Source organism: Oreochromis niloticus, linkage group LG3 (genome assembly GCF_001858045.2).
Source record: "Oreochromis niloticus isolate F11D_XX linkage group LG3, O_niloticus_UMD_NMBU, whole genome shotgun sequence".
Classification (NCBI taxonomy): Eukaryota; Metazoa; Chordata; class Actinopteri; order Cichliformes; family Cichlidae; genus Oreochromis; species Oreochromis niloticus.
The window spans coordinates 50,227,671-50,246,196 of record NC_031967.2 but is presented as its reverse complement, the minus strand read 5'-3'; the positions used below and the strand labels follow the sequence as shown (position 1 = coordinate 50,246,196).

Here is an 18,526-nt window from a genome sequence, read left to right as displayed (position 1 = left end):
AGAAGAACATTTGAAATATTGTCCAAAATGTTTTAAAATGCATTTTCCTTAACATGCACATGAGTTGAATTTTACTACTGACGTTACTGACGTTCTAACATCTTGTTGGTTTTCAGGCTTTTAACATTGAAGCAGAAATAACCAAACATTTATGTTCACATGGAGGACACAGCTGAACATACTGATTTGTGAAATAATTTCTGAATTTCAGTTATGCAAGATTTGGTTGTATGCCAGTTCTCACGTACTGCTCTCAAATGTCAAAAAGGCTTAAATTTGACATTTGAAAGCAGGAAAAAAAACTGCTTTTGGGATTTTGATCTTATGGTCAAATGGAAGAACAGCTCTCTGCTCTAGAAAAATCTGGTTCTGACATTAAATAGAGAGAATAATTGGTGCATTTATTAATAATGAAATTAATTGTACTCTCACTTTTCAAAGTTGGCAGTAATGATGTTGACAGGCCTACACAGGTCTTTGAATGTTCAAATCACATGCAAAAGGCATGCAAAAAGCAAAACAATCACATGAGTGCTGCTGTTTGACTGAGGAGAATAAAGTAGTCGTGGTAAGCCAATCACATGACCTTCAAGATGACAAAGCAACAAGGTGATATATACCAGTTTTTAAATTGTGTTGATAGGCCACGTAAAACCAGAGTTATGATAAACAATATATACGCGGCGTTTTTTCCTCAATAGTTTCGTCACGTTTACTGTCTAAGGACAGCGCTAGCAAGCACTCTCTGCTTATGACTAAAAAATAAAAAACAAAAACAAAAAACAGCCCGTTCGTGTTGGTGGAAAAATGCACCATGTCGACCAATCAAAAATGATATGGCAACATAACATTTGGTTGTTTAGGAAGAGGGGGAGGTTTTGGGAGTGACGGTGAGAGAGAGAGAGAGAGAGAGAGAGAAAGTAAGACAGCAGAAAAAGAGAGAGAGCGAGTTTTGAGATGTGAGATTTGTGACGTTTAGCGTGTTTGGAGTGTGTAGTTAATGTGTTGTCTTGTGTAGTTAGTGTGTAGTGTTGTGGATAGTTTTGTGTTGTGTGTCAGAACAATGAGGCGACTGCTGTCGCAGGAGTGATACACCTGCTGCTGTCAGACCTGCAGGTATCAGGATGCCCAAGAGCATCTGGCTGCAGCCACTGTGGAGCTCCACAGTAACCGGATACACGTGACCTCCACACTAACCGGAAACACGTGACCTCCACAGTAGCCGGAAACACGTGACCTCCACAGTAACCGGAAACACGTAACTTCAGTTAAATCGACTTTGACAGCGAAAACTAAATTGCGTTTTTGTTACTATTGATGCTGCTGAGAAATAAAAATGGTTTCAAGTGGGGTTTTTTTAACACTCTGGGTTTGTTCAAAAAAAAATTCACCATCCCCTAAATTGTTCGTGGCCAAAAGTGCTATAACGCGGCGCACCTTCCGCGACACTCGCTGTTTCACTGATTTTTTTTTTTTTTTACAGTACATCGTGTTGTGCGTTCTGATGCCATTGTCAATCAATCTAGTCCAGTGTCTCCTGTACAGTAGCGGCCCCTAATAGGCCCACGGACCGGTACCGGTTCGTGAGTCCTTTGGTACCGTTCCTGCTAGAGTAGAGGCTCCGGTGTGAAATGTATGGTTGTAGTTGTGTGTCTTATTTTGAAAGAACTATTTACGCGTTACCATAGCGACCAGAGAGCATTAAGAAGCAGAGAGGAGGATGTCACTGTCATTGTTGTTGGCGCACAGCTCAAGTCACGTTTATTATTATATTTACAAAATACCACAGTTTCTTTTTTATTCTTTTGTTGTATTTATCCGCGACACCTTAAAGGTCGTTCCCTGAAAATATTGTCTGACATTAAAGTGGTCCGTGGTGCAAAAAAGGCTGGGGACTGCTGCTGTACAGTACAGAATGCGTTTAGCTCGTCGAATTTACATAAATCTTCAATCGCTAGCAGTGTAACTCTGAAGTGCTGTACTGTATGTTTGTAGGTTTTCTCCCAAACAAACACAACAATGCCGACGATACGTTTTGCACCGCCAAAGGCACCTTTTGGTTTCATTCCATAATACTGGACTTATGTTTCTACGAAGGTTTGAACTCTAAGAGTGTTTAAACAAAAGAGAACATTGTGAAAATGTTCATGCTTGTCTGAGAAAAGTGTATAAAGCATGTGGTGAGGGGTTTTACAGTCTTAACATCTATAATTGTAAAAAATAAAGTTGGCTACTTCAGGGATTTCACCTACCGCGGGTTATTTTTAGAACGTAACACCAGCGATAAACGAGGGACCGCTGTATTATTAATAGTAGAGTCTGGGACATTTAATTGATTAACATCAACACTGATTATTATGCACTGTTATTTTTGTTCAAGGAGAGCAAAAAATATAAAACTTTCTCTCAGTTTGTTCGTTGCCAAAAATGGCCACTTTTTGTGTATGTTCACAAAATGCTATAAAATGTATATTTCTTAAAACATTTATCTACTTTTACCGACGTGACTCTTTAAAAATCCATCCATCCATCCATCCATTCACTTCCGCTTATCCTTTTCAGGGTTGCGGGGGCGCTGGAGCCTATCCCAGCTGTCATGGGGCGAGAGGCGGGGTACACCCTGGACAGGTCGCCAGTCTGTCGCAGGGCCAACACACAAGGACAGACAACCATTCACACTCACATTCACACCTAGTGACAATTTGGATTATCCAATCAACCTATCCCCACAATAGGTTGATAAAATCCTTTTCATCAAAATCAAAATTGTATTTAAATTTTTTACTCTTTATAGCCAGTTAGGTTATATATTACCATTAACTTTTCAGATAAAACGGTGATAAAGTCCTAACGTTTTCATGAAACTTCCCCCCCCCCCATCTGAGCATCGGGGAAAAGGCTGTCTTGCAATTGTTGAGGTCACTAGTGTGTGCCCCATTTCTTCCAGGATCACTCTCTTTGTAGGTTTTAGTGGACTCCTAGTACTGTGAAGTGGTTTCATGGTACAAAAGCATTGTATTCCAAGATCTGGGAGATTGTAGAAATGAGCAGTGATGCCCTTCCTACCATCTTTCCAGAAAAATAAGTGATCTGGAAGCTGTTAGGCTTACTTACAGCAGCAGCACTTTCTGCACCTGCATAAACTCCCGGACACATTTACCTACAGTGTTTGTTGCTGTGTGTGCTGCAGCTGCAGCTTTGAATTTTTTTATTAATATATATTTTGTTAATATTTTGGCTATGGTGTCTTGTTATGAAATGTACAAGAGTAAAAGTGTTTTTAGCATGTGCTTCAAAGCTAGTGACTGGGAAACTCAAATCTCAATAGCCAGTATCAACAGAAATTCACTGCAGCCTGTGTAATATTTGATGCGTCATAATTTATTTCAGTTTATCTTGCAAATACATATTTGCATTGCAATGTCATGCACAAACACACACAAGTATTAGATCCTTAAGATCAAACCTGTGTCATTCTTTTGATCCACTGCAGTGTAGTAGTCAAAAAAAGAAGAAGTGAAGTGGCCACAAATGGCCAGGATAGAGATCAGAGGGTTAATGCGTAAAATGTATAAAAATATTATTGATTACAGGGTAATATATTAATGTTAATATCAACAATAAGCTTTTTACTCTGAAGTTACAAGTATAAACAATGCTGTTGCATTTACACTTAATTTTTTTACTATAAGTATGGACATGGAAACAAGTGGATATTTAATAACACGTTTAACTGGAATTCTGTACACTGAAAAACAAACAACACATAAAAAACACAAATACGGCCAGTGCCTTCATCTGTCCATTAAATGTCAAATATCGCATTGACCCATAGTCCCTGCTCATCAGCACAAGCTTTTAAAAAGAGCTCCATGTCCTCTGCAAACTGAAAAACAAAGAGGAAGAAGTCCCTCTACACAAAAACACTGCAGATGACAGGCCAGGCAAACATTTATTGATCTGTTTGAATGCCTCCTCATCATGTGAGCCTTGAAGTTTTTTTTCAAGAAGACTAAGACCACAGTGAGGGCGTTTCATTTTCAAGGACTTTCCACAAGCCACAGTTTCATTTAGCACAGAGGGTAGAGCACATGAATGTTCTACCGAAGATTCAGAAAATGGTTTAGATGCTGGAGACATCGAGAGGGAGATGTGGCTCCACAGAGAGTGCAGCGGGAGAGAGGCGGGGCTCCACGGAGAGTTGAGTGGGGAGCAGTCCTAAACGCTGACATGACAATATTTGCCTTGCCATATCCCCACGCTGTATGATTGTCATGTTACAGACAGGGCAGTGAAAGTGCACTGGCATATCATTTTGTCTGTAAGAGAGAAAAAAAGAAAAAACCAACATGTAATTTAAATGTAGTTGTATAGAATGCAATCAGTTTATCTAACAATCAGATTGTACATATTAACAAAAATATCCAAGCCATCCTCAATAATGAAAGCAAAATGGTGTGGATCACAAGAGCTGTCAGGAAATGTGGTGAACAGGAAAAAAAAAATATTTAATGAAAACACACTTTTTTTCTCTCGCTGATGAATGCACTGAACTGTACAATGTGAAAAGCAACTTTTAAGTCAACAAAGAGACTGCAGAAGTGCTGAAAAGAAGAGCATATTTATAACTTTAACTATGAGGTATATTTAATACCAACATACCTTTGAAAGGCAAAGCATTTTTAATGTGTCCATTTATATGCTCCTGACAATAGGGCTGAAAGTGGGGCACAGAGGGCAGTGAAACAGCCAACACGTGGTGCATTACTGCAATTCTGGCTTGGAGGCAGAATTCCAAATTGATATGTGCATCTAAAACAGAGAGAAAAACAGATAAACACCATATACACATTTAAGTTCAGGTTTTAGCAGAAATAACACGTTACAGTTAGCATGTAAGAGATTTGGGAGAAAATTCTTTACAAAAACATAATTTACAAAACACTTTTATTTGTGGCATACGTATCTATTGACATATAACAGACAATTTAACAAAGGCTAACTAATATCTGGGCAATAAAAAAGCAGAACAGAATGGAATAGAGAATATTAGTATTTATACATATATAAACCTCTTTGTGACAAACTTTACAATGTTTTTGCAGGTGGAATGAGAGACATGAATAAAGTGCAATATGCAGTAAATTGAACAATGTGCATTGATGTTACAGATAGTGAAAAGTAGTTCAATAACAAGCAAAAAATAAATACGTTTGAAACTGACCACTAAATGCTAACCAGAGGTGTCAAAAGTACACACACTCCTTACTAAAGTTTAGATAGTTCGGAGGTATGACCGTTGTTGTAACGCTAACGAAGTGCCAACGTAATTAGTGTAAGCAAACTAGCTGATTCCTAAAATTATATAATTATTAACTGCAAATTTATACATGAAAGACTCTGTCCCAACCTTTACGATCCACTTGCAAGATTTCCGCAGTCGATGATCCACGCAGGAACGTATTTCTGCCTACTGTGGAGGTCACGTGTTTCCGGTTACTGTGGAGGTCACGTGTTTCCGGTTACTGTGGAGGTCACGTGTTTCCGGCTACTGTGGAGGTCACGTGTTTCCGGTTACTGTGGAGCTCCACAGTGGCTGCAGCCAGACCCTTCTCTCAGGATGTGATGTTCTCCTTTATAGTGGACAGAAATATTTGGAGTGGCACAAATAATTTGTGTGGCATCTTATTGAATGCAGAACAGCTGATTGTTCTGTAAATAGTTTGAAATGGTTATTTAAAAAATCAAGGTAAAAGTTAAATGGATGCAAATAACTTTGTTGTTTGCAAAACTTGTGCATATGATTTTAAAACTGACAATTTATATTTGCATTTAAGGTTATTAAATGTGATTCGATAAACGTGTTTGTGGTTGTTACAGTAAGAAATATAACTTTTTCTACTCAGATTTTACATTTTTTGTCTGATTTTAGATCAATAGTGTTAATACAGTATGCCAAAATGAAACCATAATTGTAAATTCAGGCACGTGAGGTTATGCTGAAAAGAATGATACCAAACAAGGCAAAGTAAATCGTTTTTAAAGATGAAATGTAGAGGTAAAATCAAAAGTAGTTAAAAATGGCCAATTATACCCTGGACCCCAGAGGGTGAAGAATTTAACGCAGTAACCCGATGGTTACTTTTCCTAGTAATTAGTTACTTTTATAATATTGTAACTCAGTTAATAACTCAGTTACTTTTTTGAAGAAGTAACTAGTAACTATAATTTACTTTTTTCAAAGTAACTTGCCCAACACTGTTAATGTTACACACAAAACAAAGTTTAATAATGATCGTGAAACATTCACAAAATATTTACGTTCCCACATTCAACACAGGTAAACACAGGTGTGTGTGACAAAAAGACCATCTCAAGTCTTGTGAAATAACTCCTCAACTTCAGTTTGAAGAATTTTTTGTTTCTTCTGAATGTAACTGAGGCTGCTGGCTAACTGATGATAAGACCTGTTCTTCTTCCTTATCTGTTACGTGTTGTATGGTAAACAAAAAATAAGGCAGAAGAAAATAGGCCCATCAAGGATCTGAGATGGATGGAATGGGGTTTTTTTGAGCTGAAACTGGTATTCCAGTTTTTTCCCCTTACTGATAGGGGGACACTCATAATTGGCTGTGTTTTTTTTTATTATTGTTATTTATGTCTTAATTGATTTATTCTCAGTTTATTACCTGTATAACACGACTTCAATAGAAATATGACTGTTGTTTTAGGAATATTCTTGGTGGAAACCCACAAAATAGTACAAAGATAGACCAAAATATCATCACATGCTCACCTGATGTGGCAGCACTCATATAACCCACTGGTTCACAGGACAAACTTTAAATGGTATTTTCAAACTTCATGCTATGTTAATTATAACATAATATTACTATATGGTAATACAAAAATGTCTGCTTCCACACCTAAACAAAAGAGCAATTGCAAGTGGGATTTGGGAGGTGGGGAAACCCTGATATCATTTGTAGTGGATACAGATCGTTCTTAATCAACACATACATAAGTTTAATTAATGTCGACACCCATGAAAAAAAGAGGAAGAAATGATTCAAAAAAGGGGTCAGAATAGGAGAAAGGATAAACATAAAGACAGAGCGAAAGTGGAGAAAAAAATTATTAGTAGTAATTATTTGTAAACACAGATTTACAATGTACTGTACAATTTTAATAAAAGCCCCAAACTAAAGAGAGCTGATTATTAAATCATCAACACACAAAATATCACCCCCAGGGGGATGATACCTGGCAGGTTTTTTCCTAAGTGCACTGTTACAAAAACAACTTATTAGGCATATTAGGCCCGGTTCCGGACATGTCTAAGTGGCTTTTATTGATGACTGATCCTTACATGGTTTGAAATCAGACTTAAGAGTCACTACCTCATTTTCCCCACAAGTGCTCCAGAATATCACACAATTCTGGAAAGTCTGGGGCCAACCAGCATAGTTCAACCTGCTAAATACACAGAGAAATCCCCCCCCCCCCCCCCCCCCCCCCTTTATTTTTTTTATTATTCGAAATGTAACCAAGGCTGTTAGCTAACTGGAGCTAACCATGATAATGACTTTATCTTCAAGTCTAAGACTTGGACATGCTTTTCTTTGTACAGTAAGCAAAACATTGGACAAAATTAAATAAATCCACCAAGCATCATACTCAAATGGCCATTGTTTTCTGAGCTAAAACTGGTCATCCAGTTTTGTCCTCTTATAAAATTATTTTTAAAGCCTGGAAGCTCACTGTAGGATTTACTGATAGTGGCTCACTCATGATTAACTAAATTTTCTTTAACTTCCTAAGACCCAAACTCTTATGGCATGCATTTTTAATTTCTCTTTGCTATTTGGGCTGATTGGGACCTGATGAATGTAAAAACAAAGAATTATCTTTTTACCTGATGTAGTTTCTGAGAAGAGGATATCAGGCCCTTGTAGAGTACAATTTAATATTGTGGTCTAGACAACCCAAAATGTGATGTCCACAAGTGTGGATGCCAGGTCCTAGGAGGTTAAATTATATTTGTCTATTTTTAAATCATTGTTTAATTACCTGAACAACAAACACTAATTACTGATACCATTAGATCATTTGATTTGAACTGCAGTGCCATCATGTGGTACAACAGCTGCATAACAAGCTGCTATGTTTTTAAGTTTTTATATCATGTTTTATTTGTTTTGTATGTTAACTATATTTATGTAAAGCACTTTGAAACTACGTCATAATTTTAATAACTGTACAAGTACTGTTTTGGTAACTATTGTCTTTGCTGTAAATATGTAAAAATTTTGTGTGTTTCTGTTCTAAGTCCTGTCTCCTGTTCTGTTTGTATATATGTTTTTTGTTGCTGTTACAGCCAAATTTCTCCCTGTGGGACAATTAAAGGATTATTCTGTTGTATTCTGTTATTTATATTTTGACCATCCATGAGCATTTCTTATAAATTTTAGTCATGATGTTTCATTAGTGTTTTATGCATTTTCATCATGTTATGGAAAGAGAATTTGCTGCCGATGATAAATAGCAAATTATAAGTAGAATGAGTTAAAAGTGGTCTCCTTTGTTGCTTTTGGTAAGATATTACCTTTGGCACGTCACAGTCCCCTCTAGTGGTGGCCTTAGTCAATGGTCAATGGTAATCATCTTTTTGTTAAATTTAATATGGTTAAAAAAAATAAACAAAAAGTTTGTCGTTGTTAAAAATAAAATATAGCATTTGTAATATTTCCCTGTCATTGTTTACTATTTGAAACATGAAACAAATAAGCATTATTTGGGAAAATGTGGATGCTGTGACTTTTTCTTTTCTCTCAACAGTGCTCTACATTACACTTCCCTCGAAGACTTAGGTGTCCACTTTACATGTAAGCAGTGCTCTCTGCCACTATAGTTGTTAGGCTCTTCACGACACCAGTACAAATATCTGAAACGTGTTCCATCGATCCAAAACCAATAACACTCCTACAAAGAAGAGACAAAAGAGACAATATTATCAAAACACAGTGGTAGATAGGTAGATTTGTCTTTTTTAACTTCCAGACCTTGAATAATGATGAGTAGTATACTTGTTGAGCATCACAGCCTCCAATAAATGTAGGTACATATTTTTTTTTTTTTTAATTATATCTTTATTTGGATTGGACAAGAAGAAACCATCTGCATAGCAGTATATGAAAAAACATGGGAACAAAGTCCTTCCAGGTTTTAGATTAAGTCCAGGAGAGCAACAGAGTAATCAGCGGGTGCATATTAACCTCCACTAGGAGGTTACTAGGAGAGTTGCTCGCATGCTCTCCCGAAGGAGATATATAGAACACATTACATGGAACTATAAACACAAACTGGGGGGGTGCCCAAGCTGCAGTCATAGTGAACAAATAAGTAAATAAACAAGCAATAGTAATAGAAGTAAATGTAAAAAAAAAAACAAAAAAACAAAAAACAAGTAATAGTGAGATCAAGTGAAGTCAGCCCTCGTGGGGGTAATGAATTGGATCCAATTGTTCCAAATTTGGTAGAATTTGGCTTTTTGATTTCTTAAGAGATATGTAAGTTTTTCCATCCTAAATATCTCCAAAATGATCCCAAACCAGTCATCTAGGGTAGGCTGGGCTGGGCTTAACCATCTTCTAGTAATTGTTTTCTTACTTGCCACGAAGAGTAATTGCTGTCATGATCCGGAGTCTGCGACTCCGTGTTTATTCTGTGGTTTTGTTTATTTTGGGTTTCTTGTACGTTCCTTGTTCATGTTTCATGTTCCTATGTTCTGTGTTCCCCAGTCTGTGTGAAGTCTGTGTGTCGTGTCATTGCGTGTATGTGTTTCCTGTTTTATTGTGAAGGTCTGCGTCTTATGTGAGTGTTTTCAGTTTGCCTCCCTTGTCTCGTCACGTTAATCACTCCCAGCTGTGTCCCCCATGGGTTAGGGTTAGGGTGTAATCTCCCTGTGTTCTCTGAGTGTATTTAAGTCGTGTCTTCTGTCTTAGTAGTTGCTGGTTCGTCTGTGTTATTCCCCTCCATTTTCCTGTGTATACTGGCTGCATTACTCTCCCGGCATCTCCGTTTCATGTCTCAAGGTTTCAAGGTTTCAGGTTTGTTTTTGCTTAGCTTTTCCCAGTTTAGTTTACTCTTAGGTTTTGGGTTTTGTCCACCTCATCTCCGTTTGTGTCACTCTTTGGTTAATAAAGCTCGCTCACCACTTAAGCAGTCTGCATCTTGGGTCCATTTATATTCACACACGGCCTGCCTCGGCACCCCGTGACAATTGCGCCAACTTAATCTCACTCCTACGTTCCAGAAAGGGGACCAAACCCATGTATAAAACCTTAAAATCTAAAGGTATTTGAACGTTAAAGACTGCACTTAAGGAGACCTGAACACCTATCCAAAAGTTTTTTAATTTGGGACAGTCCCAAAAAACAAGAAAATGGTTAGCAACAGTCGAGCCGCATTGTCTCCAGCATTGCATATAAGCCCCTTTGTATCTCTCCTGATATGGAGTCTTGGAGTACCTAATAATATTCTTCCAGCCATGTTCCTTCCAGCTCATAGAACTGGACATGGACCACTGGCAGTACCAAACATTTTCCCACTCCTCCACAGTAATAGCAATCCCTGATTCCCTTTCCCATTTATCCTTAGTGTATAAAGTATTATCCTTGCTGGCACTAGAGAGAGCTTTGTATAGTTTAGAAATAGATTTAGTAGGGGTCATGGTTGTAGCATTTTTCAGGATGAGGAAAAAAATGCGACTCAGCATCAGTGAAGTCGGACAGTTTGCATTCATGATCAGTATATGATCTCAGCTGTAAGTATCTATGAAAGTCGTATTTTGTCAGGTTGTGATTGTCCCGTAAGGCCTCAAATCTGAGCACAATGACAATGACACTATGAGTAAGAGAGAGGAATGTCGTAAGGCCATAGGATATCCATGCTTTAAAATTAGAGTCGTGTCTGTTTGGAATAAAATCCGAGTCGAAAGCAACCCACCTGAAAATTTTTAGCATTTTGTGTATCCCACAGATGTTGATTACCTTCTGCCAAACTTGGAGGGTGTGGGTTAACCAGGGGTTCCCCAGCTTTTCCAGCCGGCACATTAGACCCTTATCTGCCATTACAGCTTGTAGAGGGAATCGGTCCAACAGGTTGGACTCCAGTCTTCCACCTAGCCGTGTATGTTTCGTTACACCAATATAAGAGGGGGGTTATTTGAGCGGCATAATAGTAATTTCCTAGGCAGGGAAGACCCAATCCTCCCTTTTCCTTGGGGAGCTGGAGGGTAGCAAATTTAATCCTTGGCTTTCGGCCCTGCCAGATAAATCTGGAGATCCATTTGTCCCACTCAATAAATGGGTAATCACTCACTTCTATTGGCAAGTTTCTAAAAAGATAAAGCAGTCTGGGGAGCATGTTCATCTTGATTGCAGTTATCTGGGAGCTAAGACTCAGAAAGGGGACCAGATTCGATCTGTGCAAATCAGCTTTTATACTTGCAGATATTGGCTCATAGTTTGCCTGAAAGAGCCCCGAGGGGTCCGCAGTCAAATATATTCCCAGGTACTTAATTTTCTCATTATCCCAATTTACTTTAAATTTCCTACGTAAAGCCATCACCTGTGTTTTTGAAATATTGACCTTATAACCAGATAACTTCCCAAAAGTAGACATCAGCTCACTAAAAGACCTCTCTGGCTCCCCCAGGCAGACCAGTACATCATCAGCGAACATTATCACTTTATGTTCAACTCCTGACAGTGCAACACCCCTAATGTTATGATTTTGTCTAATCGCTTGGCGTAATGTTTCTATGAATAAATCAAAGAGAAGTGGCGAGATTGCACAACCCTGCCTACAGCCATGTTCCAGAGCAAAGGGTTTGGAGAGATCACCATTCACCTTAATACGGGCTGAGGGTCGAGCATAAAGACCTTGGATTACTTTAATAAACTTGTCTTGAAGCCAAACTTCCCCAGAACCTTATACAGAAATACCCATCTGACGGAGTCGAAGGCTTTCTCAGCGTCCAAGCTTCCTATTATTGAGTTTTGTTCTTTTGTATTTGAGTAGAGATATGTAATATTCTCCTAATATTGTCAGTTGTTTGTCTATAATGAATGAAACCAGTCTGATCTAAATTGATGAGGTCAGGTAGCAACTTCTCCAGTCTACGAGCAAGAATAGAAGTAAATAATTTGTAATCCAAGTTAAGGACACTGATTGGTCGATAGTTTCCACATTCTCGTTTATCTTTCCCCTCTTTTGAGATAATTGAAATAGTTGCCTCCCTCCAGGAGGGTGGGATTTCTCCCTCCTGTAGGATATAGTTAAATGACTTCAGCAATGGGGGAATAGATCTGCCCTCAGGGTGCGATACCACTGAGAACTGAACCCGTCCAGCCCAACTGCCTTACCTGGTTTTAATCTGGAGAGAGCTGCATTAATTTCTTCCACTAAAATGGGATGTATTAGAAACTCATTTTGAGAGACGAGGAGTGAAGGTAATTCTAGAGAGCTAAGAAAGGCATCAATACAATTCTCCTCCGTAGCATTAGGCTGTGAGTACAGTTCCCTAAAGAAGGTCTCAAAGCATTTCTGAATGTCTTCTAATTTTGTTTCCAGAATATTAGTCTTGGGGTCCTTGATTTGGTATATCGTACTTTCCTCTAGTTGTTTGCGTAATTTATGTGCCAGATATTTTGCAGATTTCCCTCCTGTCTCATAGTATTTCTGCCTCAAAAAAATTAAGTTATTTTGGGCCTCCTGGGTTTAAATATCATTAATTTCACCCTGTATTTTTCTGATATCCTGCTTTACAGTAGGATTTACGGTGTTTATGTCTTCCTGTTCTTTCAACTTTAAATTTGCCTGTAGATCTGCTAATTTTTGCCCTTTAATTCTCTTTAAGTGGGAGGCGATAGAAATTAGTTTACCTCTCATTACCACTTTGAGCGTGTCCCAAAGAATAGTTGGAGATACATCCCCTGTGTCATTAACTTCTAGAAATTCTTTAATGTCTACCTTTAATTTGGAAACTATGGCAGGATCATTAAGCAGGTGCAAGTTAAATTTCCACAGTGTGGTACGTTTTTTCCTAGCCACCTGCAAAAATAGAGAGATAGGACTGTGATCGGATAGATCTCTTGTTAATATGTCACAGTCCCTGACCCTAAACCTATCAACTTTAAACATGAAAAAATAGTCCAGCCTTGCATACACTTTAAATGAACCAGAGTAATGAGTGAAATCTCTGGTAGATGCATAGCGATCCCTCCATACATCTATTATCCCCATCTCTTCCATATAGGAATTGACTTTTCTAGTAAGTGCTGTTACCTGGTTGGTCGGGGAGGAGGAGTCTAGTTTAGGGTCAAGTCTAAAGTTAAAATCCCCCCCACAGACAACTATCCCCTGAGAATCCACCATTAAATCAAACATATTCCTATAGAATAGCCAATCGCTCCCAGGGGGAGCATAAACATTTAAAATTGTGATTTCAGACCCCGCTATCCTTCCTGTTATTCTCACAAATCTGCTTTCCTCGTCACAGAGTTCTGAGATATGTTCATAGTTAAGAGTACCAGAAATAAGTGTAGCCACACCCCTCTTGTGTTTGGACTTAACGGAAAAGGAGAATACATATTTAAAACCCTTTCTTTTCAATCTCAAGTGATCTACTTGGTTCATGTGTGTCTCCTGAAGTAATGCAATCTGGGCCTTCTCCTTCCTTAGTTTGGACAGTATCTTATTCATCTTAATCACGTTCAGAACCCCGTTAACATTAAAAGAGATTACTTTCACTGACTTACTTCCCATAAAGATATATTAAGTTACCACAGCGCATAAACTCAATAGCAGCAGGCAACCCCCTCTTAAAACAGTAACAAGTGAAAAAAGTTAGGAATGAACTGAAAAAATTTGAACATAACTGGAGCTTGAAAGCCCCTAAGCTGGCTTCTGACAGTGGAACACTTCCACTGACACCCTCACAACTTGAAGGGAAACCCCTTATTACTCCCTGAGTTAGGGGGCCTTCCACTGCGACGGCACTCACAGCACGAGAAGCCCCACCCATTTTAGCTCGACAATAACCATAACTCACCATGTTGTCTATAGCAAATACATAACATTAAATTAGTTCTCTTCACGTCTGTATACTTGCAGCTTCTCTCTATATCCCGCAGCTCCTCGGATCTGACGCGGACGCCGACCACCAACTCCCCGCCACAGCGGGCATCTTTGTAGTTTTTCTCTGGGGGTTGCCGGTGGTGTAATCACCTTTACCAGCAGGCCCCGACTCGCCAGGTCAGCCGTTGCCTCCTCCACCGTGTTGTAGGTTTTCGTTTCTTCGAAAAAAAACCTTAAAGGTAGAGTGTCCTAAACCGTAGATTCTTCTCTTTTAGGACCTTTCGTGCCTCTGCATACTCCTTCCTCAAAGCCATGATCTCAGGAGGGAAATCGTGGTCGAGGTTGATCTTGCTGGAATTCAGCATAAAACCTTTCTTTTGCCAAGCGAGCCTCAGCACTTCTTCTTTAACCGTGAAGCACAGGAATTTTACCAGGATCGATCTGGGTTGGGAGCCGTCCGGAGGGAGTGACGATAATGCTCTCTGAATTTGTAACGGTGTTGATGGTGGGATGGCGAGATTCTACCGGAGTAGCTTCTCCACAAAGTGGGCCATAGATGGAGCTCCTGATTCTGCTCCCTCCAGCACCCCGTACAGTCTGAGCAACTCCCTCCTCGAGTAAGCCTCCAGTGATGTTAGTTTTGTTTGAAACTTTTCCTGCATTGTTAGTATCTCAGACAAAATCTCGTCTGTGTTCTGGAGCTTATCTTCGTGTTCAGCAACCCTGGTTTCCACATCGTTAAGTCGCGCATTGGCTTTATCCAACTCACCCCTTATTTCCAGCAGTTGCGCTTTCGTGTCTTTTCGAAATTCTTTCACCTCTTTCCCAACGCCTCTCAGTTCTTTCAGTATCAGCGTCAAACTTGCTGGGTCATCCTCATCTTCTGTCCCAGAACCCTCGCGGCTAGGAGTGGCAGAGTGGCTTCGGCTAGCCCCATAGGGGCTAACGTTAGCCCCTTCTGTTAGCTGCACGTTGTCATCTTTCACGTTCTCGAACGTTAACTTCTTAGCTCTTTTGTTCTTTCTGGACGTCATTTAGGCCCCTTTTTCCTCTTTATGTGCACTTAGATAGTGTATTAATTTACTTGGGGCGGATTTAATAAATTTCGGTCGAGAGCTCTCTTACTATGTTGCCATCCCCAGGAACAACGGAACCCGTAGGTACATAATTACGAGTGGCAAGATACATGACCCTCTGAATTGCCTGGTACACTCCGAGGTTGTGTACAGATGCCAGGTTTGCATTGATGGACTCAGTATTTCTATAGTGGAGATCAACAGACAGCAGAAAATCTAAAGTATAGAAAAAAAAATAACATAAACAGAGCAATAGTAAATGGTGAATCCAAATCAGTGTTACCAGAGCCTGAGGTCAAGTCCAGCAACAGGGAAAATAATGGAAGTATCTGTTGCCATATCTAGTCCAACCACTATGCTTACCCCAATAACATAGGGAACATATGGACTTTAATCATTAAATTTCCATTTATTATATTTACACACAAGATATACAATGTACTTTTATTTCTATGCAATAATTACACACATATAGAAATTATGTACATTATACTGCAATATTCCATCAACAGGACCCAGCAGCTTCATGGTGTTCATTATCTCTGTGAAAAACAGCAACCTGAAGTGACTCTTATAAAAAATGAATAGAAGATAGACTTTATAGCAGATCTTTAGCAGAATATATCTTCTTTCTTTACAGCACCAGCCAGTGGATTCAGCCTTTCAATGAAAAAGTGCTGAACAGCACTAGAACCAGTACTTACATATGAGTTCATTGAAGTTCCAAAACCAGGAACCAGCATAAAAAACTGACATGTAGGTCATGTGATTCAGACTTTCTTTGCACTTTTTTTATTTCACAGACAAACCCCAAATAATTGCTTCATCCTGACTTCTTCTCCCTTTGACTGTCCACTTAATTTTGCGTATTGACTACTCCACAAACACATTAAAAACACAAAATCTTTGATATCTCTTCTCTTGCTCTCAGCGAAGGCAGTCACACTTTTTTTTCCTCCTCCTCTCCTCTCCCTTAGCTTCCCTGCTTAGCCTCTTGTGTCCTTGTCTAGTCTCGTGTTTTTGTATTACTTTTCCCTGGAACACTCTCTCACAGTCTGTTCTCTAAAACCTAAAAGAGGAATTATGAATTTGATCAACTGGTCTCTGAATACAATTGACACCCCTTTCTCAACGAGAAGTCTGGGCTCGGGTAAGCCTGAGTGCTGAAGATATCTACCTATTCGGAACCATGATAACAGGGTTCTTGCTGATCGGAGCTGGCTTGGCCCTGGCTTATCGAAGAATTAAGAAAGTGGAACCGGCTGTTCAAACCCCCACAAGGCTGCCCGCTGGGATTGAAACGATGGGACGAGGCGTGAGTTTCTCAAAATGGGTCATTGAGTGCAGCACGGATAAGATCTTGGAGAACCGCATGGCTGTAATGAATACTCAGAACAAGACCTCTGAGTGAAAACTGATTACATCTGGAGGGGCTCGCTCAGACCTCTGGGCGCAAATTGATCACATCTTGGGAAGCTCACTGCGGTCGTGAGTTCTCAGAACCTGCTCATTGACCACAAGAATGACAACATCACGGAACGTAAGTTTGGATAACATCATAGAAAGCTCACGGCTCTCCAACGGGAGATTGAGAGACCAGTGTCAGACTGTTAGAACAGCTTTGAAATTCATATGAGTTGTTCGCACTAAAGTAAAAACCACCATCACTTCATGCGGAGACCCCTTCGGCGCCAGCTGCGGTCTCAAGGCTGGAGCTGAACAACAACACCCTGATTACGGACTGTGTTTAGACTGTTCTTCCCATTCTATGCAAGGCCACCTGGGTTGGCTGGAGGACTGTTTACTTAGCCTGGCAGGGCGAAGGACACTGTCTCAGCTGAACTCTGGACACACACACACACATGCACACACACACACACACACACACAGACATATATACACATGCAGATATACACTCATCCCTCCTCCCCCTCCAAACGCCTTCGACGCTTATTCCCTTCCGATGCTGACGGTGGATCATGGAGACCAGTGCATAGGCTGCAGGCCCGGATGTACTGTCTACATTGGATGTCTCTCACCCTTTACCCACCCCTGTTGCTTGTCATGTGTTTCTTTGGTGTATTAAGAGGTTTTTTTTTTCATGTGCTATGTGCAGAGGTGTTTTTTTCTGTTCTCAAACTGATCTCCCTGTTGGAGCTCAGTCTGGGGGGAGTATTTAATTCTCCTTATCTTTCCTCATGTGGTGCTTTTCCATGTTATACCCCTCTGACCTGTCTTCCCCATGTGATGTGTGTGTAATGTATGTATGGTCGGAGGGTAAGATGGCGCCGCCATTGCGCGCAATAGGTCAGCAGCCTTAACATGAAATTTCCCCTTGTGGGACTAATAAAGGTATATCAATCAATTTCATATGTAATTCATAATTTATTTTTCATATTTAGGGGAAAACAAAAAACATCACACTACAGGACAAGCTATCTTTGGGAAGACTGAAATACTACCATGGTAATTTGGTTAGAGTTCTTCTGAGTTTTATGTGTAGGTTTTTTTCCACATCTCTTTGGTTAATGAAGTTGAAAGCTTCTTTATATATTACTTCCTTTTCTGTAGCCTGGTTTTATTTTGCTTGTTTATTGACATCCTGCATTTTAGGTTATCCTCAGGGTTGAGTTCCTGCATTCCTTCAAGTTTTGTTTTAACTTGTGTTTTGGGATAAACTTGTGTTTAGATTTCTAGGTGTATATGTGTAGATGTGTAGGTTTGTATAGGAACCTATAAATTGAGTTTATTTTATAAGCTCAATATTTGGCAGGATCCAGGGCCTGTTAGTTTCAATTATTGTTCACAATGATATTTGCTTTGAGTTAGTTCAGTGTGGTGTTCCTATGTCTCCCAGTCTTATCTGCATTTTCCTTTTGATTTTCTATGTTACTGTCTAGTCCTTCTGTGCTCCCCTGTGTCAGTAAGCCTTGTTTTATGTTCAGTTGTATCTTCCTGATTTTTTTTCTTGCCCTCTCCTTGTCTTTGCTTGTCATTGTGTAGTCTGAGCTGTTGTAATAGAAGTCAAGCTTTTGTTATGTTTTTATTGCAAACATCTTAACACTGAAAGAAATATAATTGCTTATGCACACCTAAACACCAGAGCTCTATCACAGATGCATATTTCTCTTAAAATTTTTATTATTAACCCTTTAAGACCTACCATAGAACCAAGTCCGCCAGAGCTTATATTATATTTTTACATGCTGTGGAGCCATTTTTGGGAGCATTTCAAGTTGTTATACATCAATACAACCATTATAGCCCCAATTTTAATAATATGTATGCATTAGGTGCATAGTAATTAC

General features: G+C 39.4%; 1 long non-coding RNA gene across 1 annotated transcript; it reads right to left on the bottom strand.

The window, feature by feature from the left end:
* Positions 1-3,340: 3,340 nt before the first annotated feature.
* Positions 3,341-4,756, bottom strand: LOC112842914 (uncharacterized). The gene is made up of 2 exons (XR_003214957.1): positions 4,663-4,756; positions 3,341-4,319 (listed from the first exon to the last, which is right to left on the bottom strand). It is a non-coding gene; the product is annotated as an uncharacterized LOC112842914 (long non-coding RNA).
* Positions 4,757-18,526: the final 13,770 nt, after the last annotated feature.